Raw genomic sequence first — 10,892 nt, 5'->3', positions numbered from 1 at the left:
TAAAATTCTTGGAACGTGTGTGGAGAGTCCCGACGTTTTTCGTCCGGCGGAGATTGGTCGTTTGGTCGATCGGACAGGTTAAAAGATTTCTGTCGGCTGCCGATAATATCTCTGCATGTATTGCCGATCGTACAATTTTCAGTTGGAGACTGTCACCAGCTTTGTCTATAGTACGATTGCTGTCAGGTGCAGAACATCGGCTGATCTGTTCTTTAACTACTTTATTTGATCTGACTGGTAAGACTTTGATCTGAATGGTTAGTGGCATTTCGGGAGATGGGAAAGTCAGATCATACATTGATTTGTACGATCGGATCTTTGCTTCTGTGGCCAGCTTTACTGTAGGATTCAACAGTTGCAGAATAAATGTGTAGTAATTGCATTAATAGAGAGATGATATAATAATATATAAAAGAGAGAGATGATAGATGAAAGAGAGCTGATATGGGGGTAATGTGGATGTTGGCTTAAGTTACTTGGATGCTATTGCTAGTAACATCCACATGTATTGCTGTATATTTCCACAAGCTGATACGAATGCCTGGTTACAGTCAACAATGTAAAACTAAAAATATTTTTTAGAAAAACTTTGACCTGCCTCTAATTCACAACTAGTGAGTTTGTGTCCACTCCGTATGTTTAACATTACATCCATATGGAAGATCCATATTTGGCTCTTGAGGGAACCTCTAGCAGCTGTACCAAGGGCAGGGGGCATAAGTCCTTCAAAGAAAAGCATTGAGAAGGGAATATAAGCCCTTGAAATGTCTTTTTACACATAGCAGATTCTGCCTACAACTAAGTAGGTTGTGTTGGTGTAGGCTAGATTCAGGCAAGGTCACATTCATTTTTTTTCAATAATACCCCACTATCTCCATTTCCCAACTGCTTTAGAGGTTTACACTGACAAAAAACCATCACAGTGTGTCAATATGCTTAGTGATCTTCTCCCTCCAGTAAATGTGTCTAGACTACCTCATTGTCTAACATTGGACAAATCTGCACCAGTGCAGTTACCCAGAATGAGCTCTTTCCCTGGATGTGAGTCTAAATTTGTCAAGTTATGTACATATGATTTTTATTTAAGCAATCTAGACCTGTGTGGGTCTTTTACATGAGCCTTTTTTAGCATAATCTGGCTCCATGAAGTCCTACTTTCTTCACATATATGAACAATATAGTTCGCTAGTGAAGGTTAACCTTTTTGTTTTATAGCTCTGTCTCTTTCAGAATTCTGCCTCCTCTCAGTAACAAGGGCCATATGTGAATGCATTTGTTGGACACGTATTGCTTTTTATTTTATATATAGAAATTTTTTCAAGGGGACCTAATCACTTTTTTGGTGCTTGGGTGTACTGCTTTTATTAGGAAGATCCCTTCCCCCAGTTGCATTGTATATAAAGTGATGTGGCAAGATGGTCCTAGTGCTGTGACTGCCATATGTGGAATGCCCTTCCTACCCTCTACAATATATGTCGGTATCAGTGTACTAAATAAATTCTCACCATTCTCTAAAGAGCTGCAGCTCTAAAGGCTGCCACAGTCTTACCCTCCTACTACAATATCATGTAGGTGTGGAATGCTGAAGTTCAGTCTTATGTCATAAGTAAGTAAGCCCTACTTTTATCAGACCATAATAATACTCAGCTGCTATACTTTTCTTTGGTGTGAAGCACAACATATTTTGGGACCTTATGTGCACCCCCACCTAATGGTTTTAAAAATTAGTGGTGAGCACAACTTTCCCTTGTTTGTTTTATATATATATATATATATATATATATATATATATATATATATATATATATATATATATATATATATATATATATATATATATAAAATAAGGGAAAGTTGTGCTCACCACTAATTTTTAAAACCATTAGGCGGGGGTGCAATGAGGGTGTGACCACAAAATACATATAGACAAATACAAGAGTCCTCTGCACTCAACCCATTATCAATATATTTAAGACAGAGACATTTTGTGCATACTGCTACTGAAAAATGCCTTACCCTTTAAACAAAACAGGGATTGTTTGTCCATATATTGCAATATATTTAAGCTGGCCAATTACATCAAAGCCATCCCATATCTGGCCAGTCCTACACTCAATTTTATCTGATTCATTAAGAATTCTATTGCTTCATTATACATTTTACAAAGGGACTAAGTTTTACCTGCAACTTACTTGCTGCTTTCAAAGTAAAACTCCCAAACTTGGCTGCCCTTTTATTAGACACCAGTGGGATCACCTGACTATAGTTGGGAAGGGTGGGAGCTACAACATGGAGCTGGTCACTGCTCCTGTATAACTATAACAAACAAGGGAAAGTTGTGCTCAAATAATCCCTGTTTTGTTTGAAGGGTAAGGCATTTTTCAGTAGCAGTATGCACAAAATGTCTCTGTCTTAAATATATTGATAATGGGTTGAGTGCAGAGGACTCTTGTATGTGTCTATAAGTTGCAGGTAAAACTTAGTCCCTTTATGAGTGAAGGACAGGGCAGAATCTAGGATAACCCCAGGGCACCGGGCCTGGGAAGACGGGGTGATAGTGGAATTGTTAACTATGGTAGATACTTCTGGGATGTTATGGTGTCAGTTGGGTGAAAGAGAATCATTTCCATTTAAAAGAGGTTTTATTTAAGATAACATTGGGACATCCAAGTAGAGATAGCAGAAAGGTCCAAGTTAAATTGGTTGTTCACCTTCAAACACTTTTTTCAGTTCAGTTGGTTTCAGAAATAAAGACTTCTTCCAATTACTTTCTATTTTCTATTTGTGATTGTTTTTCTAATATTGAATTGTAAATTTCATTTTTCACCTTCTGAAGCAGCTCTAGGGGGGGGTCCTGCTGAGCAGTTTCATTAAAAGCAGCTATTAGGGTAAGGACACACTAGACGATTTGTCGCCAACGTTTTAAAAAAGTAAATCGCGGCGACAAGACAATTGTCTTTTTTGAACAGACGATTCACAGCGACTATTGGCACAGAGCGATTTGTATCCCATTACTCTGTGCGGTACGTGCTCCACCCAAACCGGAAACGGTTTGTGCTTCCCGCTGTAACCTGGCGTCTTTACGTGCTTGCGTTCTTGCGTCATTGCGTTCGCATTGTAATTTGAATACAATTGCTGCTACTTATCTGTATGTGTGTGCGTGTCTAGGAGATTTCAGTGCTTTTCTAAGTACATGCTATTTCTGATAAATCGCTCGGAAAAGGGTCTCAGTGCGTTTTGGAGCTACAGGCGATTCACAAACGCGCTGTGGGCACAGGAGCTGGCGTCTTTCATTTGGTTTTGTTCAGAGACAAAACGAGCGATATGTCGCCGCGATTTGCTTTTTAAAAACGTTGGCGACAAATCGTCCAGTGTGTCCTTACCCTTAGAATTGATACATTAGTTGCTAATATTCCACCAATACTGCCAAGAAATGGATCAACTAATTGTATCAACTAAATGTAGCAACTTGTAACAGTTCAGAATCTGCTCCTGGATCATTGAGCTGCCAGACTGGAACACTGGAGACAGGAACATTCAACTTTAAACTTAAATTTTGGGTGAACAGTTAAAAATAAAAGATGGAAAGCAATTGAAAAATGTATTTGTTTATGGTGAACAATCTGAAAACAACTGAAAAAAAGTGTTTGGAAGGTGAACAACCACTTTAAGTGTTCTGGATTGAGATCAGGAAAGGAAAGATCAGAGTATCGTCAGCATATAGTGGTATTGGAAACTATATGAGTTGATCAGTTTGCAGAGGAAGGAAGTATAGAGGGAAAATAATAATTGAATCCCAACAAAAAGAGGTAGAGGAGAAGAATGTTTCTAATTGTTTCTTTTTCTGGCGTCAGTGCAGGAGTTCAAAAAGAAACTTGAGTCCGGGACTGCAGGCTGAGTAGTCAAAATTTGGGACTGTCCCGCAGAAAATGGGACAGTTTGGCGGTATGGAAAAAAATCACCGAATATAATTTAAATAATGTCCACAAAAAAAACATAACATTCTTGCTGTTTAGTGGGGATCCCAGCAGATGGCACCATTGCTTTGCATCCTCACTGTCCTTCCATTATATCTCACTGCTGGAAGCACACAAGTAATACATTTTCTGCAGGTGGGCTTGATAATGAAATTGAAGAAGTTGTTCATTTTATATCCCTGGCTAAGAAATCAGTCTAAACTGCATGTTGCTAATCACTGTGAAGGTTCATGAGAATGCACAGAATTACATCTGCAAATCCTTTGTTTTACGCATACTAAAAATCAAAAGGTTTAGGCTTAACAAAATGCATGGATTATGTAGAAACTTCCCCCTTTACGCCTGAGCATTAGGGCTCGTAGACACTTTTCTCCCACTGTGGTCAGTTCAGCCAAAGGGGAATGCAGGACACAGGTCAATACATTTAAGTGCCAAAAGCTGCTTAAGCATTCATTAGTTAGTGCTTATGAAGGAATAACCTTCTTGCAGAACTACAGCCATGACCGGGATGCACTGCATTATCTCTACTCTCTGGCATATTTAGGGCAAGGGCACGCACACAGGGCTACTTTGGACCTTCGAAGTGCTGTGTTATGAGTAACCTAAATATGTGACACTATGGGCCCATTTACTAACAATTGAATTTCATTTTTTTACATGAATCTTGAAAAAAAGTGTGTTTTTTTATATTTCTAAGCTCTAAATACTTGTGATTTATTAAGTGTAAAAACCATGAAAACCTCTCAGGTAAAACTTCACCAAGTAAAAGTTGTTTAAGTCCGTGGGAGCTGCCCTGATCAGATTGGACTGCTTTAAATCAATTCTTTAAATCAATTTCGGGGTTTTTTTCGCTAGGAATTGTTTGAAAAACTCACATTTTTAGAGGTTTTTCATAATTTATAGACCATCGTTCATTGTTATTTTTTTCATTCGTACTTTTTATATTCGGATCTTTTATTAAATTTAAAGACAATTGTTATTTTAGAGTTTGTGAGTTTAGTTGTGGTTTCCAAAGCCTCTAAAACCGCTAATAAGCCTCCATAGGTAAAACTCCACAAGCTATTTTTATCAGATTTTATGGATCAGATTTCATCTGATCATACCACGCAACAGCGCATGATTTTTTTGCAAGCTGCAATATCTGATCCTCCTTTATCTATGTAAAGTCGATCAGATGGAGGCTTGTGTTTGTGTTTACATCCTACATCCTACAGAAAAAAAAGTCTTTCTGACACCATCCGTTTTCATCTTGTCTGATGAAGACTCAGCAGACAGCGTTCACATCCAACAGTAAGGTTGGACAGAAAATGTTATATGTAGTTTAAACATTGGATCTTTGGATTAGTCCCATTATATGAACCCACCCAATTTCGTCAATTCAAAGCCATCTGACAAAAGCGCTCATGGAGTTAACCCTTAAGAAGCCGAAGCAGCCCTCCATAGATTTGTATAGAGAACCAGATATACTGAGTGCAATGTTGTGGTCCAGAATCCTGGTACACAACAGAGAGGACCCCCATTGTTGCAACAACTGGCTAGGCCAGTATTACAAATGTACTTCCAAAATGTTACTGGTAAATTTGTAATACCATTAAGATGAGTCCCTGGCCTGTCCACTTAAGCCCCTTATCTGCCCCAATATTACATTTTCTCATTTCCAATTTGTCCATAATCCGTCCTTGTGCTGTTTGTGATGTCATAGCTCTGCCCACTTCTTCATCCCCTGCCTCCCTGAATACACCTACAGTAGTTGGTGTACTGTGAAATATCTCCTGTGCATGGTAACGGCCTAAAGCAGGCCCAGACTGGCAATCTGTGGGTTCTGGCAAATGCCAGAGGGGCTGCTGTAAGGTGCCATAGAAAGTCAGTATTTAGTGGGCTAGTGGGGGCTGTTTGGGCCTCTGTGTGGGCTAAATGGGCCTCTGTGTACCTGAACTGCCATGGCCTATTTTAATTCTCAGTCCGGACCTGGCCTAAAGCAATGCCAACATTCCTGAAGTGGGAATCCACTAACCATGGGTGACCCATTACAAGCATACTACACACCCATGTGTCTGACAAGACCAGGTAGCCCCCTACAGTGTATATAAGTAATGGGGTGTTCTAGATCTTTCCTTTAGATCCAAGGGTGTTCCAGGGGTCCTTTTTGCCCTCAGGACCTACCACCTTTTGCAATTCTTTTTTCCAGATGGGGGCAGTGAAGAAAGGGTTCATAATGTAATGGGGGCTTGACAGTGTGGGTGGCATTAAAGGAGAAACTAAAAATCAAAAGGTTTAGGCTTAACAAAATGCATGGATTATGTAGAAACTTCCCCCCCTTTACGCCTGAGCATTAGGGCTCGTACACACTTTTCTCCCACTGTGGTCAGTTCAGCCGAAGGGGAACACAGGACACAGGTCAATGCATTTAAGTGCCAAAAGCAGCTTAAGCGTTCATTAGTTAGTGCTTATGAAGGAATAACCTTCTTGCAGAACTACAGCCATGGCCGGGATGCACTGCATTATCTCTACTCTCTGGCATATTTAGGGCAAGGGCACGCACACAGGGCTACTTTGGACCTACATTGTCGGTAAATTTGTAATACCAGCCAGCATGGATGTTTTACCGGCTAGGCTGGTAAAATTCCGACCAGGTGGTAATCATACCTGAGGTGGCCTTTCAGATGCATCGCTAATGCAGAGAGTGCACTTGATTTACCTCTTGAAGTTACCAGGAGCGTTTTTTTGCCACCCCTGGTAATTTACAGGCTGCTGCCAGATGAAGCTGATTTCTCAATTTATCTTATAGCAGCAGCGACCCTGTTTAGATCCCCCTTTTGGTTGTGGGTAGACATCCTGGGGCATACAGAGTGCAACATAAATTTAAATGGGAGTAGTAGATTTAGCTAATACAGGGCTTGTTTCCTTGTTTTACTGAGTTGCTTCAGGCAGAGGCACTAGTACAGAAGCATGATGGTATAGTGGCCCTTAAAACACTGGCTTATCTGTTCTAGAATGAAATACATTCACTTATCAATATGTATGGGTGAACTAATGCTTTGCTTTTGTCTTTAAAATTTTAAGCAGGGATGTTGAGTTTCCACTCTTTTAACTATTTTTAGTTAAAAGCAGCCTCGCCAGATGACTAAGCATATTGGGAGTCTGTAGTTGACAAACATAGAGCAGCAAGTCTGAGCCCAGCAATTATTAGGAACAGAAATATCATTTATAACAAAATTGCTCTTTAAAATACTTCCTTACCAAATACAAGCTTTAGTAAAACAGAAAACCCTTGTCCACTGAAAAAGCAGGTCAGTGTGGCGCTTGGCTTTGTCATTTAGTCTTGCACACAGTGACACTGAACTCACAGGCTATTCATTCTATTCCCCAGCCATGAAGAGGGCATTTGTTCTGGGTCACTTTGACAGAACTTGCTATAACTCTTCTTCTCCTAAATCAGAACAAACGGTCCCTATTCATTATCTTGTGACTTTGTATCTTTTGTCTCACTGTAACCAGATACGTCCATGGCCAAGGTTAGTTGCATTGCAGTGTTCTGGGGGGCCTGGGAGTATATAGTTCCTTCAGAGCCGGCTTCTAAATGAGATATTGCTCTGAAAGGATTTTAACAACTTATAACAATAGAGCAAGACTCTCAGACTAGCGCAACAGCTGTTACTGGAATTGATAAAAGTTGTATTAATTAATTAATTCCACTTTTATAAATATGCCCATTGGTGAAACAGTGTCACTCTTTATCTCTTCTTGTAAGTGACAAGAATTCCCCACATTCCTGCTGTGTCAGGCTCAGCTAGATAAATCCTGACTCATACTGAACAAATTCATTATGTCTCTGCCCTGCTTTTTTTTTTCTTAAATAACTAATTTATCTCCATTTGTTTTCTAGCAAGTAGTGTTGATCAAGTGCCACTATATTTGAATTTAATTTAAGTATTTCACATTTAAATTCTACTATGACATAGACAGTGACAACTTTTGAATTATTTAGCTTTCTGTTCCATAACGTTCCAGTATGAAATATCAGCAGCAGTCCCAGAATTTGTGGCGAGGCCACAAAGGCCCAGGCCTAGGGTGGCAAAAAAATAGGGGCAGCATGGCGCCCAGCTGCTTTCTGGGGAGCTGTGTGTCCCCAGTTTGCAGGCCCTTGTGTGCATGCGCGCGTGGGGAGGGGGGGTAGTGCTGACGGGCGCTAGGACCATGTAGCTGGTTGATTGGACAGCGCAGCCTAGGGGTGCCCGCCAATGAAATCCAGCCCTGATCAGCAGTAATCTGGTTGCTACCATAGAAACCAGGCAGTAGAGTAAATAGATGCTACGGGGCCCCACAGTAAATTCAATTTAGTGCCCCAAAATATTGATAAGTTGGCCTAGCCTACCAAGATAAATTAAAATTGCTCATTAATTAATAGTGATGCACCAAATCCACTATTTTGGATTCAGCCGAACCCTTCGCGAAAGATTCGGCCAAATACCGAACCGAATCTGATTCCTAATTTGCATATGCAAATTAGGGGTGGGAAATATTTTTTACTTTCTTGTTTTGTGACAAAACGTCCCATGATTTCCCTCCCTGCCCATATGCAAATTAGGATTCGGATACGGTTCGGCCGGGCAGAAGGATTCGCCTGCTTAAAAAGCCCGAATCCTGAACTGAATCCTGAATTCAGTGCATCCCTAGCAATTAGGGCCTCACCGGTGCCCCTACACTCCTGGGCCCCCCTGCTACTGCAGGATCTACTTCCTCTGTAGTTACACCCTTGAAACCATGCAGTTGTTTGAATGTGAGGCTGAATTATGATTAGGAGAGAACCTGAATAGAAAGATTATTAATAAAAAGTAACAAAAAACATCACAGAAAAACAGATTTTATTTTTTTCTTTTATACACAGTATACAATACAGTATCTGGTAACCTTATCCCCTTCATCATCAAAGGAGATCCCAGACACCCCGAACAACTTTCAATGATTTTCAAGACTTTTTTTGTTCTGCATATATAATGAATTTGAAACATCATTTCTATTCAGACAGCCATCAGAACATTAAGTTATTGAGCAGAGAAGCGTCTTCAGCAACTCAGTGACCAATAATTACTCAGCAAGTCCATTTGTTTTAGATTTACCTTTACTAGATAGTGTCTTCAGCTTTTTCTCTGTTCAGTTTTGTTTACTCAATGGAGTAAAAGCGAAGTGTCAGGAGATGTCCTCTGCTCAGTAACTTCATTTTCTGACATAAACAGAACAGCTGCTGTTTTTAGTTCATTATATTAGCAGTGTAAAACCTGATAGAAAAACTAGGGGGAAAAATATTTAATGTAAATTGAAATTCATCAGAAGAGCCGTCTGAGCAGTTTTATGTTAATTTAGTTTGGCATTCATAAAAGTTTAAAATTTTGGTGTTATTCCAGGCATGTCCCTTGCAATTGTTTTGTTAAATACTGTACCCAAAGATTTTACATACAGTGACGGTTTAAACAGTAACTATATATCAAATTATATACATTTAAACATTTAATTTAATGCATATTTTTAAAATAGTTTTTTTTTTCTGAAAATTGTCCAGATAGTGGAAATTAGCAGGACAAATAATTCCTTATTAGCTATAGTAATTGAATATTTTTAAGAGAATGCTTATCGAGAAATTCACCCCAAGGAGATATTTAACAAGACACCCACCCAATTATACTATGATTTAAGCCCATTTGTAGCATAAAACATAGGAAGGAAAAAATATATTTGGCCAGTGATATTTGAGAAGGAGGCAGTTGCTTCCATTCTGAGCCTGTATGATGACAGTATTAAGGCAACGTCAGCCAAGTACAATTTCAGAAACAAGAAATAAAGAATCTGCCTCCTTGTAGCAAACACTCTTCACACAGTGGAATGTGGGTGTTGAGTGGAAACCAGCCTGGAACTGTGAGAATTCTCTCTGGAGTGATGGGAGAAGAAGTGATTAAAGAAACTTAACTCCTTCCTGGCAGTACTGATGGAACAAGCAGTGAGCGTAACTGTCACGGTCGGCACCCTAAATCCAGAACGAATGCTAAGCACCCTGTTCTCGGCTCTTGCTTCTGCCTTTAACAGCCGCCTTTCACCTCGGGTGATTGAATGCGGCCAGATCTTATTAAGAGAGGTGCCAAGCGAGAGATTCTGGACGAGCACAACGGTAAAGCAAAGTCTTTTGGGCAGAAGGTCACAGTACAAGGCGTAGACAGATAGCGGAGTCAAATCAGGCCGGGTCAGTGCAGGCGGAATTCAAACAAAGTCGGACAGGCAAGGGTCAAAGCCGGAAAATCAATTGAGAGGAGTCAAGACAGGCACAAGTCGGATTACAGAGAGTAGAATAGTCGAATTACCAGGCAGGGATCAGGATATCAGAAGTCAGAATAGTCAGGCAGGCAGGGGTCAAAAACAGGAATCAATACAGGTATGGGACCTATTATCCAGAATGCTCGGGACCTGGGGCTTTCCAGATAACGTATCTTTCCATAATTTAGAACTTCATACCTTAAGTCTACTAGAAAATCATGTAAACATTAAATAAACCCAATATACTGGTTTTGCTTCTAATAAGGATTAATTATATCTTAGTTGGGATCAAATACAAAGTACTGCTTTATTATTAAAGGTAAAAAGGAAATCGTTTTTAAAAATTTGTATATTTGATTATAATGGAGTCTATGGGAGACGGCCTTTCCGTAATTCGGAACTTTCTGGATAACGGGTTTCCGGATAACGGATCCTATACCTGTATCAGATAATTAGCAGGAATACAAGTACAGAGCACCAGGAACTCACGAGGAATGATCCTATAACGGGCAATGGGTTTAGGTCAGAGGCCACTGTTAATACTTGAACTTTGCTCCGAATTGATGTCATCAGGCAGCGCCAACGCCTATAAAAACAGGAAGTGCACGC

This window comes from Xenopus laevis, chromosome 5S (genome assembly GCF_017654675.1).
Source record: "Xenopus laevis strain J_2021 chromosome 5S, Xenopus_laevis_v10.1, whole genome shotgun sequence".
NCBI classification, from domain to species: Eukaryota; Metazoa; Chordata; class Amphibia; order Anura; family Pipidae; genus Xenopus; species Xenopus laevis.
The sequence above is the reverse complement of the archived record's forward strand: the minus strand, read 5'-3'. Positions refer to the sequence as shown.